Below are 4583 nucleotides of genomic sequence, written 5' to 3'. Positions count from 1 at the left end.
ATCTAATACAGACTGGAGGAGTGCAGTGAATTAATTATGGGCCTCCTCTCTTGGTTGTGCCCGTTGCTGCTGCTCAGGCTCTTACTTTGCCCGGAGAGAAGAAGAAACGTTTTTGGAGAGTTCTGTGGGAAACCTAGAGGAGAAATATACCACATAAAGGAAACATTGAAGCAAACACCACAGTCTAATGGTTTACTGTTATACTTTCTGGACAGCGTTGAATCCCAGGGATCAACAGGGAGACTCAGCTCCACGTCTCCTGTTGCGGTTGATTTGGGTGACGTACACCGACCACCCAGCTGGCGAATAAGTCGTTTTAACATTTGATGTAGGTGTTGATTTTGCTATTGTTGCTGCAACAACGGAGGCACACTGCAAGGAATAGACCTTTGACATGACAATATCTCCAGTTAGATAACAGCTTGAAACTAACTAGGAACATAGGAGAGAAGAGACATGAGATGGAAGTATCCAAAAAAATGAGACTCATCCGAATTGTCTTAGTCATGGATCGATTACTTTCAGTCAATGAATCCCCAGTTCTGAACATGTATTTATCTGAAGACAAATACTACAGAGCTCTCCACAGTGAAAAGTAAGCAAACAAATAATTTAGTAGTTATCTAATCTTAATGTGGGTTAAATTTATTCAAAATGATTAATTCCATTTAAAATAATTTTAGTGCATTATTTAATTGTTTTGTTTTGCACAATTTCCTTCAGGATCAATAAAATATTAATAAATAAATATTTAATTATAATGAATCTTGTCTTTTCAAGTGTAGTGCAAAATGCTGTGGGAGAATGGAGTAAAATTAATTTATCAGAATGATGTTAGAATTTGTGGCACAAAGAACTGAACCACTTCAAAGCTTAACAGAGTTGGGAAATGTAACATAGGATTACTTCCATGAATATTGAAGTCTGTAACTTTTAATTATGTAATGTGTAATTAAATTTATTTGTGTTATTGAAGGCATGTCCATGATGCGGTGTTAAATGGGGAACTTGCTCTTACACAAAAAGGCACACAGTTTTGTTATAGAGATGCATGGCATTAAGAAGACACTGTATCTTTATAAAAATTGTGATAAACAGTTCTATTTTTTCATGTTAGCCTACCATCATTTTTGATCTAAATCCTTCAGAAAAAGCCTGAAAGGTGATTTATCCATATATTCAGTACAGACATCTTGTGCAATGGGGAAGGGGGTTCTATCATATGTATAAGCAACTAATCTTGACAACATTATGTCTGTATGTCTTTGCAGATGCCAAATGTCTTTATATCTTGTATCTTGTCAAAGATGTAGGTCACCAATACTTCACTCTAATGTCAACAGAAGTGGTACCCTGACCAAGATACACTGAAGTAAAATGCTGAGATAGAACCTATCACAACATTGTCACCTTCTCCTGATTGCCTACTTCTTCAAAAACCAAAAGTAAAGATAAATGCTGGGTGGACTGGCTGATGACATATTTGCCTCAGAAGATCACATCTTATTGTAGAAATTTTAAAAAGTCTAAAGAACTTGAGACACATTGTTCCATCACCCCAGTGGACAGATACATAAAAGGAAAAAGAAGTGGGGAAACAGACCTAAGACCACCCTGGAGACCCACAGTCACATGGAAACTGAACATGGCCTCAAGCTGTAGCAATGTGACAAGGAAATACAACCAAAAACACTGAACAAAGCAGACATGGAAATCCAAGGCTGAAATACACCGACTAATGAAGATGAAACAAGACGCGAGTAAACACAACAAGACGCGAGTAAACACAACAATACACACGTAAACACTATAAGACGCAGGGAAGTCGTGGTGAATGCAAAGCAGACCGGAGGATGGAGAAGAGATCAAACCAACAGAACAAAATGCTACAATTTGGCACACAGTACTGTCAGAATTTTAAGGATTACAAGTATCTGGACATCACAAGATAACATTGATGTTGAGAATTACTCATAGCGCTCATGCCTTGTTTCTGAAGACATCCTCAAGAGCAGTTTTCTCAAAGCTGGATTTTAGGTTCTAGTCTGAAAGAGTTTTTGTGGACATTTACAGCTTTTAGCTGCTACTCTTATCCAAAGCAACTTACAATTATGACTAAGTACAGTGTGAGCAGATGAAGATTAAGGAACTTGCTCAGGGGCCCAAAATGACTGGTGGGGTTTGAATTAGCAACCTTACAATTACTCTGACACAGTCTCATTCTTTAAGTCTAGGTTGAAAACTCACTATTTAGTTTATCGTCTGGTAATTAATGTGCCCACTTAGATAAGGGTACAGATCCAGGGGTTAATGGGCAAAGGGTTTTATGGTAAACTGGGGCGCTGGTGCTGTCATCCTGTCACTGCACGTGGCCACTTTGTTGACGGTGTAGTGGATGGATGCCAATGTCTCAGGATGCTTCCAAGTCTGTGTTGCCTTCTGGTTTTTTCTTGCCACTGTCGCCCTTGGCTTGCTCACTGGGAGCTTGGACTCAGACACTTGTAAAGCTGCTTTGTGACAACAACTGTTGTAAAGCGTTTTAAATCATCAAATGTGTGTTCATGACACAACGACTGACTTAGGTTTTGGTTTTTAGATGTCATGCAGATATTTCATTTAGCCTAATTTTGAGGCAGCACCATGTCAGCCATTTTACAATGCAGTGTGGTAAGCCTTGAAAATATTTATCGTAGGGATGCAATACAGCCACTGGCTAAATTCAAATTAAAAACTGGTTTGTCCCACTCATATTACAATGTTTTGGCATAAATGAGTACTAAAAAAATAGAACTCATGACTTTAGATATGTCAACAGCTATTGCAATGTTATCAGGACATTGAAGGCTCTTGTGGATTAGAATATTACGTTATTGATTGGTGATGTAATAGGTCATTTACTAGAAATTTTCAGAAACCTGCATTACAAACTTCTATTTCAGTTCAATTCTACATTCACCTTCAAGTACCAACATCTTGCTGTTGACAGTGGAAAAGTTTAGACCCTTTCTGTAAGGACCCGGTGGCTGAGGAGACCAGGAAGCGGACACGATTGTGGGGAGGATCGTTTATTCACAACATCAGGAGAAGTTCAGGGGAACACGAGATAGACACACAACCAATCTGTACACGAGGTTTAGACACAGGGGTTTTTGGGATCGCTGGGGCATGACTGCAGGAATAATACATGAAACTAAAATAAAGAGGAGCAATAGTAACAGGGGAGAAGGCAAATGAGCATTTAAAGCAAGCTGAAACTATACAACTAAATGTAAATAAAGGGGGGAAGGGAGGTTAACTAAACCCACCAGAGCAAGGAAACTAGAACACTTAGATATCATGAGAACAAAATAACAACCTAAACAAACCAGGTCAGGACACATGGACAGAACACACTAGGAATACATTGCCAGATACAAACCAGAAATGAAACCATGGGAGATCTAGGAGGCACATACGGAGACAGAGCAGTGAGCATGAAGTACACAGCACCAAGGGGCAAACAACGGCCGGCAAATACTGAAACAAAAACCAGAGAGTACACAGACAAACAAGGACTAAATGAGACACAGGTGAAGGGAATGACAATAACGATGGGTGGACGAGGGGCGTGGCAACTGAAAGTAAACAAATGCACATGGAAGGATTAAAACAAGGAAGTAAACATGAACACGGACATGATTGACAGGGGAGGCGGAGTCATTAGTGACACTTCCGAGGTCCACATTTTGGTGTTTCAGACTCCTCTTAAAATCAACACAGCTATCATAGGTCTACACATAATATTCCACAATTATGAAAGATTATGAAAAGATTGAAACATTCAGTTTACTTAAGCATTCGTACTTTTTAGTACATCGTTGAATCACCTCACATCTTCTTGCTAATGATTGTACAAGCTCGCTCTTTTTTGTTGGACGTTTCTACCATTCCTCTTGGCAGAACTGTTCAAGCTCAGCTTAGTGGGATGTGGAGAATCAGAGCACGGCCATTTTCAGGTGTCTCCAGAGATGTTCTCTTAAGTTCATGTTCAGACTCTGGCAGAGTTACTCCATAACTTTCACAGAGTTTTCCTCAAACTACTGTGTTTTCATGGCAGGATGCTTCGGGTCGTTGTCTTATTGAAATATAAACCTTCATCCCAGCCTGAGATCTTGAGCGGGCTGGCAAAGGTTTTCATCCAGGATTATGATGTATTTTTCTGCATCCATCTTTCACTCTGTTCTTTCTACTTTCTTTGTCCCTGTCAAAGAAAACCATTCAAATAACATGACACTGCTGCTGTCGTGATCCCGACAGTCAGGGACCTGTTCAGGTGCCTTTTGTCACATGAAGTGTGCTCTAATGTGCCTCTTAGTGAGGAATGACTTCCATCTGGACACTCCACTATAAAGGCCTGATTGGTTGAGCACTGCACTGATGGCTGTCCTTGTGTAAGGTTCATCTGTCTTCACATTCAGAGTGATCAGGATTTCCATTTCATTTTAATTTTCAGGATACTTGTCCGATAGTGAAAGCCGTGCCATGAGGTTGGAAGAACTGTATCTGTAGACCCACAAGACTAGGTCCTTTGTCTCTGATTACTT

This window comes from Brachyhypopomus gauderio, chromosome 6, assembly GCF_052324685.1.
Source record: "Brachyhypopomus gauderio isolate BG-103 chromosome 6, BGAUD_0.2, whole genome shotgun sequence".
NCBI classification, from domain to species: Eukaryota; Metazoa; Chordata; class Actinopteri; order Gymnotiformes; family Hypopomidae; genus Brachyhypopomus; species Brachyhypopomus gauderio.
The sequence above is the reverse complement of the archived record's forward strand: the minus strand, read 5'-3'. Positions refer to the sequence as shown.